Source organism: Anguilla anguilla, chromosome 8 (genome assembly GCF_013347855.1).
Source record: "Anguilla anguilla isolate fAngAng1 chromosome 8, fAngAng1.pri, whole genome shotgun sequence".
NCBI classification, from domain to species: domain Eukaryota; kingdom Metazoa; phylum Chordata; class Actinopteri; order Anguilliformes; family Anguillidae; genus Anguilla; species Anguilla anguilla.
The window spans coordinates 28,151,764-28,165,528 of record NC_049208.1 but is presented as its reverse complement, the minus strand read 5'-3'; positions in this window follow the sequence as shown (position 1 = coordinate 28,165,528).

Sequence of the window (13,765 nt, the reverse complement as noted above, 5' to 3'; positions counted from 1 at the left end):
CATATGAGGTTCCATTAATTTAAAACCCAGGGACTCTAGAGACATACCCCTGAGAAACATAATTCACCCAGATTGTTCAAGCAGAAGCCCAGAACTATAACTCTAAAAAAATGACAAGATTGTCATGGAAACCAATAGATGAAGTCTATGAGACAAGATGCATGCATGTTCTCAGGCATGAGTTCCAATCATTTGAGAGTTTTTGTAATAAGGAAAAAAAAAATCTACACTTTCCATTAGCCATTGACCTTCAGTGTTGTCTTAGCCTGATTTTAGTTCAGTGTGTTGCTCTGTTCACAAATATTTGTCCTTTCTTTTTTGTTAAAATATGTGCATGCGCTGACTCACAAAAATCAATAACTTCAGACAGGCTTCTTACAAAAGAAGCAGGGAACACTACAATGTTGTGCCAAGGGAACCGGATGTCTAAACAGAGGGGAACAGATCTAAAACCTGGTTGGGAGGGTGCTGTAATTGTACTGTTGAGCAGGGTGCTAAATCTGAACCATATTACTCTAAATCTTTGCTATAAATATAATATAAGTGTCCCTGGGTAAGGGTACTTCCTAAGGAAAGCCAGGCTGCAGTGTTATGTGGAAATGTTTAGTATGACGACCTCCTTCTGCACTTCAGAGAGCCAGAGGCTGAAAGGACAGATGGGGATGGAATGTGCCCGTCACATTTTTTGGGGGAGGAGAAGCCAGGAATCTGTAAAGGCCCTGGTGGTCACCTGCTATCTTCTGGGGGCATGTGGGGTCAGCCAAACTGGTCTAATGGGTGCATGGAGGGAAGGAAGAACTGAAGCAGAGACAGCAAGAGAGACATGTTTGTCATGAGCAGTTAGGCATCTGCTGCTAGCATTCACATCTCTCTGTCGCTTCCCTCTGCTCCTAGCCTGTCAGTGGCTAATGGGGCTTGCACGCACTTCTGAGACACAGAGAGTATGAATCAAAGCCACACGATCCACAGTCAGTCAGCGACAAGCTTTTGAGTCTCATGCGTGTGTGTGTGTGTGTGTGTTTGAGAGGTGTATTGTAGGACGCAAACTGGACTAGGAAAAGGGCAAAGGCATGATGTACAACAGATTCTCTCACATTCATCTTTTGGATTGCCAGTTGAGTGAAAAATAACAATAGCCATTTGGCACTGCACACCTTTTGCTTGCAAGGAAGAAAACAACATAGATATGAGTGGGGAGTCAAAGTGACGGTTCCTCTGACCACAGCAGAAACCCTCCATCATTCCGTGATACTTTTCTGCATCACAAGACAAAACAATTAGAGGGCCGGTTGGGAACATGTGGCACCTGCCTGACCTAAATCAGCCATAACTCATGGGCCCATTTTGCCTTTCACCCATAAAATCAACAACTGTAGACAAGTTGAAACACCGCACGTGACTGAAAATGCCTGCAGAGACACACAATGGCCACTAGGAGTGCCATATAAAATATGGCAGGACACATTGTAATTTTTCTTATGCAAGGAAGTGGGCTGGGGCATGTGGACTATTTTATTTTATATTTTTCTATTTGATTTGAGAGAGACAACCTTGTAAATTTAAATCCTAAAGGGATTATGGGAAAATCTTTGAGGGAACACGTCGCGAGGACAGACTTGGGGATTTATGTCATCAACGGGGAAAGTGCAATTGAAAGGCAGTTGGGAATTTGTGGGGGGGAAGTGTAGAGGGGGCTCTGCATCTGAGGTCCTGCGTTGTCTCATGGGGCAATTTAATCAAAATGCCCCCCCCCCCCCCCCCCCCCCACAACCAAACTCCATCTCAGTGGAATGACTCACAGATTTACCATTCCCATTTCTACATGGCTAGAAAAAAATGTGATGGAAATAAGTTATGTGTGGGTATGACAGCATATGACTAATGACCTATAATTTTCCCCTGTTCTCGTCTCCCGCATTTAGGTCACGCGCGGCACGGCAGTGGTAAATAGTGTCAAAGTTCTCTCCGTGATGGATTCGGTGGGTGACAGTGAATGACTGCCAACAGTCTGAACAATTCAGCCAGGGGCCTCTGGCTACTACCCCACCTGGGGCCCTGGGATCAGAACACACTGAACACCTCTGATCGATCCCAACGTTATGTAATCGTTATTATCGTTCAATTGAATGTTTTGTGAACTTATCTGAATGCATATATATTCACAACAAAGTAGACATGGATTTAGACACTGAAGAAGGCAGACATAGTCACAGGGAATGAGCAGAGACAAGCTAATGGTCTTCCACAACTGTGGGACTGGAACTGTTTGTTTCCCTTTGTTTGAGAATTTATAAATGTTATTATAAATGTTACCTTCTGTTTTGTTTTTTGTGAAAAGAGCAGACTGTGTTGGATGAAGTTTTTTATGATACATAAAACATTGGTTGCCGGGCCATTTTAGTATGACTAGTTTTACTACCATTGAAACCTTAATTTTACACACCATTAATGTGATTCATATAATGAGAATGCAAAAATGTAAATTCCACCTGCTCTTTTGTGGCCCGGTACAGCTTTATATTATCACTATTTCCTGGGACGATAGCATAGTCTACACTTTATGTATCTAGATTTAAATTACAGTGCTTTCTTATTTTGTGTCACATTACTTGGGCAGCTACGGTAAAAATCAAATCGTAATTTGCAAATAAGTTGCCATGGAGCCGATGTTTAAAAGTAGAAACTATTGTACTTACAGAATATTCAGAATATGTTTCCTCCCTCCCCTGTTAAACTAGAAAGTTAAAGTAGAGAATTTAGTCTGCTTTAGTGATTTTTCTTAAAGGTTTGTCACAGTCTCTGGATCCCTAGCATCCAGCACCGCATTACAAACCCTTCCAAACAAAATTGTTGAAGGAACCTTCTGCAAATCCTACTATATCTCTTCTGTGCTTTCTAGAGCAACAATGTAATTTCAACATAACAGTTATAATGTAAATGCAAAACAAAGTTTGGTGGAAGTGAAAGGCTCTCAGAATGTTTAACGACCTTTGCGCTGCACCTTACTGTTGTGGATCCTTCAGGAACTGAAGCCAGATCAGCTAAAGGAAATTACTGTTGGATACCTCCTCACACCCTTCTCTCTGCTGCCAAACCCATGGAGCAATTGTCTATTTCCAATGCACAGCACTACTTTCAGGCAGGGCAGGAAGTGGAGGGAATCACCTTAAAGTGCATTTTCACACGCCTACATATGGGTTTTATTCTCAGAAACAGTCTACATAAAGGGCATGTTGATAATCAGCTATAAAGAGAATGTTGATGTTCAGTCCCCCTTCAACAAACTAATTAACTACATTGTACACAATAGTAGTTAAAGTAGTTCTGGCCCCCAGTGGTGGAATGAGCTTCCCACTGCAGTCAGAACATAAGAAATCATGCCCATATTCCTTTCTATCTTTGGATTGCCCTTTCAGTAATGTTCTAGGTATAGCTGTGTAGAGATTATCTGTCTAGTGGTACTTTCTGTAGTTAAAATACACAGAGTTGTGTTTTAGGCTAACATTGCGCTAACATTATTCCTGAGTTACGCTAATGTTCTCCACTTCAGTATGTCACGTTGGAAAAGAATGTGTGCTATGAAATGCAATTGCAATGAATATGCTCTGGTGCTATGTTATGGTATCCCAAAATAAAATAAAAAAATTGAATGACCTATGGTCATTGTGGCTATGTCTGGGTATTTTAAAACAGTTCACAAGAGGTCAGTTCTGTATCCAACATCTTATCGGTATCTCGTTTTCCTAAATGATAATTTCTCACTCTTCTGTCCTGTCCACTGCTTGTCCAGCCAAAAAGTCATACAGGTTTTGTGTTGGCCCTTCTGAAAGCATTAATTAGTTTATTCAAGCTAATGTCTTCTGAAGTACCAGTAGATTGTTTTGTCAAATTTCAAATTGGAGTCAAGTTCTCTCTGTTTTGTGAAGTGCATTTTCTCAGTTCCAATTAATTAATATGAAATTAATGACATTTCAGTTTAGTCACTCACACACACACACACACTAAACAATTATATTAGTAAAGCAATTCCCTGCTAAAAAAAATATCTGAATTCACAGCATTCCTTGGAGAGCTGGCTGCTTGACTCACTTACATCTTGAGGTTGAAAAGAACCATGACTGTTCTTCATAATCGTTTTCACGTGAGGATTTTTCAAATAACCGAGGTACAAGGGCATCAATGAATAACACACAGTCACACTAAACCCATTTGCACCAGATAATCAACTGTGCTCCACTCTTTACCTCCTTAACAGCTGGCAAGACCAGGTGTTTCAATTTTATTGCACCAATGCCAATGCTTTTACGTATCACTTTAAATGTAAATCATGAATAGGCGCCTTTTGATTGGTTTTGTTAGCTTTGATGGCAAATGCAAAAGTAGCCTAACAGACAACCATTGACAGGCTGTTATGCATCGCTTAACAATGGAATCACAATGAACCCCAATGCTTGCATCCCACTGTGCTTTAGAATCGTTTTTCCCGAATGTGAAATGGCAATCAAAACAAATGCAACATTGAAACTGAGCAAAAATAGGATGAGTGGAGTGGGGTACATTTGTTCTTACAAATACCATACAGGAATACTTCCCCTGAATTTACATAAAGTAAATACCGTTAATTCAGCCTGACAGCAATGTTTTGTCAGAAAAGCATGTGTAAAGTTGGTGATTACAGGAAATAAAATAAAAAAAGAAGATCGTCACCTTTGTAAAATAATAAGTGCACATAATTTCCCTGGCATCTCCAGGACAAATGGTGTTAGGGATATATAGGTATATATATATATTTTCAGATTATCATCTCTGTCAGTAAGTCTGTTTTTGTTTTTGGGTGCAAATTCAGAAAACAGAACACACAAGGAACTCGTGGCCACACAGCCCTCTGTGCCATGTATCGCGTGGCCTTGTGTTGTCCTATCCATCTCAGACAGGCAGCAGGAAAATTGACAAATTTATTGGACACATTTTTGAACTCTATTTCAACAGGAAATTCCATGTTTAAAACGTGGAAATAAATCAAATTCAAGTTCAATGATTATTGAATTTAACATCTGTTGACTGAGTTTCTATCCTTGTTTCGGATAATAGAATTTGCGGTTCTGTGGATTTTCATATTGGTAATTTAATGTTTGCCAGGCCAGTCCACTGTGAATCATTTGTTGGGTGCTATGCACTTCTTTGTCAACATTATTTTAAAAGTGCAGTTTGGCTGTTTTTATTTGCTAAGCTGTTTTAGCCTTGATGCTTGTGGACATGTCTCTCTTTGAAAATAAGAAAATACAGGGTAGACAATTTTCAGATACTCAATGTACCCGCAAAAATACCTTCTTCATTTTAAGCATCGCATGTTGAGTGATTGCTGATGAAAACTTGTTCATCTCAAGAAGGTAGCTGGCAGTAAAACACAGAACAAAAGAAAGTATTTTGCATTTTTATGAAATACATTAATGCTTAAAAAGGGTGCTTGATGATTAATCTCTTTTCTTCCAATTTTGAATATAAAGTTTGGCAATAAAGAAGGCATGCTGTGTTCCCCAATGTCATCAAAATTATGCACAAAAAGGGCACTGTAAATAAGTTAGATGAGCATTATACTGTATAGTATTTGAATAAAAGTTTGAAACCAGGAATGAGCAATACTGAATAATCAATGAAAAAATAATGAATGAAGCACCTCTTGTTAAATTGCTGTCAAACCTGAGCTGCCTGATACATGTTAGAGAAACTACAAGTGCAGTGATTAGACACAAAAGTGACAGTCCTGTCAGTCTATTATAATGGACATGGCATGAAAAGCATATTTCAAAACATGCGGCAGACTATTTTACAACTGGCCAATCATATGGTCAGTAAAACAAAAATGACTAATGAAAGTGCAACTGACATCTATAAGAATAAAAACATATATGTAAATCTCAATCAAATTAAAATTTATTTTAATTTATGCAAAGCTATATGTATTTTTGCATGTGTAATACAGCAGTGTCTTAATCTGCACAGTACTGTCTCTAAAGGTTTTTGCTCACTAATTGTACCATAACACTGCCCATATGGTCTAAGGCCATCTATGGCCACTTTTGCATTCCCTGCCATACCTAGAGCGCTCATATGTTCTTCTAATGTCTGTCCTATGTTTTTTTGCACCACCAATAGTCCGTTAATGCAATGCATTTTAGTGAATCCAAGTAGTTGCATGATGAAACTATGAAAGTGATGCATCATGCACATTGTGCAAGTGCAAGGGACTTCAGACGTTGCCATCAAAATCTCATCTTCTTTGGAACACGGATCTAGATGTAATAATGTTGACGCGGTCTGACGGATCATAAGAAAAGTTATGAGAAAATTTAAATCGGCTTCTGGATGAAGAATTCTTTACTTATTTAATCAGGTCTGAACAAAATTGGGCGTGAAGGGCCCCTTTATAAAAATAAATTTGGAAGGTGAAACAAATTTGACACCAGTGGTGTAGTGGGGGCGATACGCAAGTATATGCCATATAAGCTACCCACATAAGTTTCTGTGGAGGGCTTGAAAGCCAAAGAGAAGGGTGAGTTCAGATCTATTCCTTTGCACCCTAATGCAAAGATCAAATCTATCAATACAGACCAGTTCTCACAAAGTTTCATTAACAATTTAGAGAAGCGCCACTCCTTCAAAAATGAAATGCTGGCATATCTTACCATTTTGAATACAAATGCCCATGAAATTCTAGCATTCACCAAGGCAAGGCACACGTAAGGTGACTGTGCTGACGTTTAATCTTATGTACATAGCAGACATTGAATAGCACGCAAGACTTGACTGAAAGTCCAGACACTAAGTCAAAGGACTTGAAACCCCTTATTAACTATATGGCAACCTTTCCTATAGCACAGCTGAGTATGAAAGGGGATTTAGGATGTATGAACATTATCTGCACAGACAAGAGAGCCACACTGATAGTGTCAACATTTACAACTTACTGATGATCACCCTCAATGGTGCCCATTTCACTTTGAGACTAGACTCACTTGTGGCTGAAGAAGCACCACTCTGTCAGGAGTTGTTCCGCACGGCAAAGCAAAGCCTAAAGCCGAGCACCCACCGCACACGTATCGACCGCGAGCGCGCGTAACTGAAGCGTAGTTGAAGTACTGTTATTACAACGGCAGCGGGCGACGTCGTCTCCACCAGATGCGAATGCGTCGCGAACCGGCTGCGAAGCTCGCGCGACACAAGCGAACTGAAGCGTAGTTTTTTCGCTTCTGTTCTATTTTTTCGGCTTGCCGCGCATCACAATGGCTTGTTTATACACAGAAATATGCTCTAAAATGCTAGGTGTACATGCTCTGATTTATATTTCATCCTTATATTACTGGGGAGTTACCTCCCAGATATTTTATAAGCAGCTAAAAAAAATACAAGCCTTTTCGTTTTTGTATTGTCCTTGCAGAAAAAAATAAAAAAAATAAAAATAAAAACTGGAACCTGGGGAAAAGGCAAACTTAGTTTCGCTATCTTATTTTGCAGAGGGGGTGGGGTAAATTTGAAAATACACCACAGAAAGACGTAGCCTATTGAATGACGTAGAAGTGAATGCACCGAGCAGCGGTTTGTTAGCTTGAGTGTTGGAAGGTAGTTTTTAACCAACCATTGCTCAGCCTATTTGACTTCTCCGATGTCTTCATTCGCCGTGCTTTCAAAAAGGGCTTGTTAATAAAAATCAGATAATCCACAGAGCTTTAAAAAAATCAGATTATTTAGTGGTCTTGCCGATGAAAATGCACCTATTTTATAAATGAAGTTGTAAGCAAGCCTTTATTGCACTTGTATTTCAAAGCTTCCGGTGTTCATGGCGTTGTGGTGTTCATATCTCTTCAAGATTAAACTGTTACGCTATATTTTTGATGATTAGCTGATTTTACTAAATCTGATCCTATAAATGTTTTGACGTGAATGACAAGACAACACGGGAATTCCCAATGGTTGATTACGGATTATTTATTATTATTATGATCATTACATATTCTTCATGAAATTGGCACGCTTGTTAAGCAAGCAAATAAATTAATACAGTTTGAGATTGATTATTATGCAGGCTACGTTGCGATTTAAGCTTATGGTAATTCTTTAAAGCGTTTACTTTCTCACGTATTTACATGAGTTAACGAAATATTACCAAATTAACTGAAAAAGGTCTCTCACCAAAGTATTCACTTAACCCATAATCAACAGTTGTGAACAAACGTGAAATACACGATGTAATCCCACTGCAGACTGCGAGAGCTACTATGAATATAGAGCTTTAAGCAAGCCTTTGCGCGACACAAACGGAACCAGTAGAGACAAGCTACGCGCCACGCCGTGCTGCTTTGCCATGCTGCTTACGCGTCGCTTACGCTACGCGTGCGGTGGGTGGCCGGCGTAAGCCTCTCTGTAAAGCAGATTTGTTCGGGACTTCCTGTAATGAGGTAGTAAAAGTCCTCATCAAGTCCTGGTCTTTCCGGTGGTGAAAAAAACATTGTTTAGTGAATTCATTCAATTCATGACATTGCAGGTAGAGCTAGGTTAAGCACTTTTAACAGGTTAAAATTATACATTTTTCTGGATGTTTGGAAGTGGTAAATGAGTGTAAATAAGAGGTCATGAATAAATGTTTTGGAACTCATTGGAAGCCGATAAGTTGCTATGCCAGGAACCTACCCCTAGTCATATCAAGATGCACAACATACAGTATGCACTATAAACAGTATTGTATATGCTTATATCTTTTTACCGGTTTGACTTTCGACAAAATACCATAGGATTTTAACGATCAAATAATCTTGGACATGGCAAGACAAATTTAAATGTCCAAGTTCATGCTTATCCTGAAGTTCATCCAACATTTAAAAAAATGTCAGTTTGTTTCTTACATTGTTAATAGGTAATGGCACATCTACAACATCTGCTCTACAGATCCACTACCACTTTAGGATAAGCTAGGAAATGTGCATAACATGTAGCATCTAGATCTTTCCATGCATGGGCAGTCGGTAGCGTGTATGCACATTGATTTGTAGATGCCTCACTAGCTGGAGTATACCCACCTTTTCATTTACCACTACACCACTACACACCACCAAATAAACAGGGAAGGTGTCAAAGAGCCTGAAAATATGATCCTCAGTCAAAGATAAAACGCATGGCAAAATATCCCCTCTATGTTCTTCTAAATGTAATTTTTCACTGCACGATAAAGGGGAAGATATTGCCAGAAATTACTACCTCTTGGACTTATTTTGTCTTTAAAAAAATGTTGCTGGAGAAAAAAATGTTGCTGGAGAACTTAATTTCAACTGGCATTGGGAGGTGGGGGAACGGACAAGATTTATGCGGTTACAACATACTAGAACATTTTGAATTAATGCGACGCAGGAACTCATTTTTCAGACATGGTCAGCCCACATAAAGCATGATAAGGGCCTCTCTTTTAGTAAGCTGGTGCCAGTTTGCCCAACTTCATACATATTCACATGTGTAACGGTATGTTCTGGATATTTGTGAAAGAATCAAGACCATTAGAGTAGCAAGGCCAGTGAGTATTGTAAAGATAATACAACCCCTTTACTTTTTAAGATGGTACAGTACATTTAGTTGCAAGTTGACACAACTTCATTCATTTGGAAGTTGACATATGTTAAGTATGTCTTGACATTGTTTACACTGAATGGGCAACACCATTTCAACACGTTTTCTTGTTATTGGTCATAAAAAGCTACATAATACAAGTGTTGCAACAGAACATTGTAAGATAAATTTGTGAATCTGAGACATCATTCATAACTGTGAAAAGTACATGAAACATATCAGGTATTAGACGATACAGCAAGTCACTCAATATGCAGTTATTCTTAATTAATGGAATGAATATTTGCACCTGCAAAATTATCTCATTAAATGCAAATGATATCCATCCAATGATTTTCTACAGGCTACAATTAAGATCTGTTTTTGTATATTGTTGCATTTTAGATGTATGGATACAAATATTTAAAAACAAATTGTTTGGTTAGCCTGTGTAATTTAGTCTGAACATTTAATCGCTCAGACCGGGTCAAACACAAGTGTTCTGCTCCAGGGAAAACCATATTCCATTTAAGGCAATTTTGTATTTTTCTGAACAGAGCCAAGGTACCCTTTAAAGCACAAAGTGACAGTTAAAGGTTGAATTGCTCAGCATTGCTTCACAAAAGACTGATATATTCTCAGATGCGGGCCCCTTCTGTCAGTAACAGCTAATGGAATCAACCTCAGTGACGGATATACCAGGGAAAATAAGTTGTCAAAAACCTGTGGCCCTTCATCAATGGTGCCGCGATTTAGGATGCAAGCATGACCCTCCAAAAGTTTCAGGAGAAGTTTATCATTGTCAGGCGGAAATTGCAAGACTCTTTCTCCCCCCCATGACATAAAGGATTGGGTGGGTTCACTCATGGAGGTCACTGTGATGGATCTTTCAAGATCATACATCCACATCTGAAATCCTGCAATCATGGTCATGTGGTCAAGAAAGGAATTTGCCTTTTGCCATGAAAGGAGGTTCTTCCATGTTGTTACAGAGGGGTGTGTTTATTGCTAAGAGTGTTTAGGTCAAATGCATTTTTCCTGACAGGAAATGTTGACTTAACAAAATATAATAATAAAAAAATAATAATAATTAAGAAGAATGTGTAAAAACCCACACATTGAGTAGGGATGAGATGAAGTGGGTGGGTGGTGTGGTGGAGGACAGTGGAGGCTTTGCTTCCAGAATGCCCCCCAAAGATTGTAGACTAACATCAATGACCTACATATATCCATTTTACTTGAACCTAGATTTTTTGGAAAAAGGACCAAAATATTTTGTCAAGAAAGATTTATTTCACCTAATTGTTTCAAACACAGTTATTAAATAACTATGCAGACAATCCCATGGGTGGTAAACATGGTTGGTACATCATAAATTGGTTAATGGACCAGAAATAACCGCAAAAAAGGGTCAATTCCCATACAGAAGTGTATGCAGGCAGTCTAAACTGAAGACTTTAACCATGCATACTTCTTCCAAGAGAATTTACATGATTAATTATTTATAGAATTGCATTAATGATAAACTTTACTTGACCAAAAGAGATGAGGAAGTCTTGCCATGGATAGAAACGGCAAGTTGGCTCAGTCTTAGAATAGTGACAGAGAAGGATATAAGAAGAGAGGGAGAATGCCAGGCTTGTGAAAGTGGGAACCCACCAAGGCATGTCAATATCCATAAAACGAAACACGTATTTGAATAAGAGAAACTGGCATTTGGCAATGCCTGCTTTAAATCAGCAGGATATGGTAGTAAAGCATGTGAGCAGATTAAGAGAGAAACTCATAGTGCATCTAAGACATTAAAAAATATAAAAACTGAACTGAAACAGCAGTGGCTAAAGGTAGACAGGGGAAATATGAAAGGAGCAATATGAAATAAACAGTGAATGAAACAAAATTTGGGTCAAAGGTGAAATGCAATGAGAGTCACCGGGGTCTTTGCATCTGCATTCCTTTTCTTGCCATTTAATTTCCTGTTTCTTTACCGATTATGTTCCTCTGTCTGTCACTGACTAATCTTGTACCGACAGCTCTCTGTAAAAAGTGCAATACATATAAAATTGAACTGAATTGAATATAGTTGATACTGTGCTTATGATTCATGTGTCTTTATTCCAGTAGTGTTATAATAACTTAAGACAGGACACTGGAGTTCCATTGGGGGAAAGATAACAAAGTAGAAGTGAATCATAGTCAATAAGAACTGATTTTATGAATGTGTCACTCAACAATTGATGCACAACTAAAAACTCATTTTTAAACCTCAGACATTCAACTCCAAATTGTCATTGGGAAACACTGACATACTCATTTTTGACATTTCCATTACATTATAACACAAATTCATTTTTTTTAAACAAGTAGGTTCAAGTTTACTGCATTTACTTAGTAGGAACTGCAATTTCTTGCAAACTACATCATGTATTCTCACTTGCATCTAGAAAATGTGAATCCAAACTAATTTGCCTTTGATTTGATGCAGATGTTGAAACAATTTTTTTTTAATGTCATATATGAAAGTGATCTTAGAAAAACTGGGAGAGGAAAGGGAAGCGGTACAAGTGTAGAGACTAAAGTCAGTGGCAGACAGAGGAACATTTCAGGTGAAGAAACAGGAAATTAAATCTTGATTGGAGTGTTAAATTGCAAGAAAGGGAATGCAGGCACAAAGACTCAGGCAACCCACATTGCATTCTACCTTTGACCCAGGTTTGCTCTCATTTACTGTTAATTTCATATTGGTCCTTTCACAGTCCTTTCAATCTGCCACAGCCTTGAAAAAGACTCATAGACCACAGGGAATTTGATTCTCCCTAACATCTTCATGAAATGGGCCCCTTCTGTGAATGTTGGTCACTGACCCCAATAGATCTGATTTCATCTAAGAAATGCAGGTCTGAAAGTATAGCACATACCTTTTAGAGATGGACAGATCCAATGAGTATGCATGTACTGTGTACATATTGGGACAATTTCTGTTGTTTTGGCTTTGTACTCCACCATATTGGATTTGAAATAAAACAACAAATATAAGGTTAAATTGCCCTGCGATAGATTGGTGATCTGTCCAGGGTGTATTCCTGCCTCTCACCCAATGCATGCTGGGATAGGCTCCAGTACCCCCACAACCCTGACCAGGATAAACAGGTATAGATAACGAATGGATGGATATAAGGTTAAAGTGACTGTCAGCTTTAATGTGATTTGGTGATGAGAAAATGTATCTATTTGGTGATCCATGTAGTCCCCCATATTATAGGAGCAAAAGTAATTGGACAAATTACATCATCTGAAATAAAGTCATCATATTCAGTACTTGGGTGCAAATGAGAATGTTAGAATGATTTCAGGGGCCCTGGGACCCTCAGAAATTGTGATGTACTTGTGCAGGGATGGGGTGGCATGGGGTAGTGGGGCCCAATGAGAGATCTTTTCTCAGGGTCCAAAATCCCTGACAGTGCCCCCGACAGCATCCAATGAGTTTTGAAGCATTTGGTTGGATCTGAGCAGATAAGATATTGCTGTACACTTCAGAATTCATCCTGCTGTTGCCAACAGCAGTCACATCATCAGTGAAGACATGTGAGCCAGTTCCATTGGCAGCCATTCATGCCCAAGTCATAACACTTGTGTCACAGATGACAGGGTAGGGAGTGGGGGCTTGTGGGTGCTTTTGATCATGAGCAGTTCCTTTCGCTCTCCACACTTTCCACTTTTTTGGTACAGGTAAATACTTGTCTTATCTATCAATACAACTTTGTTCCAGAACTCTACAGTTTTCTTTTTTTAAATATAGCAAAGAGTAACCTGGCTGTTATATTTCTGAGGCTAACAATTAGTTTGAATCTTGCAGCGAACCCTCTGATATTATGATGGTCTAGTCTTATCTTAATGGCACACGTCTGTGCCTACTTCCTGGAGAATGTTCTTGATTTGTTTGAGAGATGAAATGGGATTTTTCTTCCCTACTGAAAGTGTCCTTTGGTCATCCACAACAGTGGCTTTCCATGGTCTACCAGGTCTTATGTGATCATTGATCTCACTATTTCAAACAGTTGGTTTTGACAAATCCAGTGTTTTGGCTGTCTCTGAATGATTTATTCAGATCATTTATCAACCTTTTGTTGGCCACCTTTACTGCCTTCGACACTTATTTGGTCCTCATGCT